We start from the raw sequence: 305 nt of genomic DNA, 5'->3' as shown, positions 1-305 counted from the left end.
GAGAGTACGCCGGGGCCCTCCGTCTGACCCGAGCTCCCGACGACACGGTGCCGTCGGGCGGCAGTTACCGGACCTGGTGTGGCTCCCTTCGTGTATCACGGACCGGTCGGCACTGCCGGCGAGACGGTGGACGAGTTCGCGACCCGCCGAGGGTCCGCGCTCTCCGAGAGAGAGCGCGAGCGAGCGAGCCCGCCCGCCCGCGTGGCGTTCGGGGTGGACTCGGCAAACGGAGATTTTTTTTTTTATTTCTTTCTCTCCGTGCGTGACCTCCTGCCCGCGCAGGTAGGCGCCCGGCTGCGGGGACG

This window comes from Rhincodon typus, unplaced genomic scaffold (genome assembly GCF_021869965.1).
Source record: "Rhincodon typus isolate 14 unplaced genomic scaffold, sRhiTyp1.1 hic_rhity00000063, whole genome shotgun sequence".
NCBI classification, from domain to species: Eukaryota; Metazoa; Chordata; class Chondrichthyes; order Orectolobiformes; family Rhincodontidae; genus Rhincodon; species Rhincodon typus.
The sequence above is the reverse complement of the archived record's forward strand: the minus strand, read 5'-3'. Positions refer to the sequence as shown.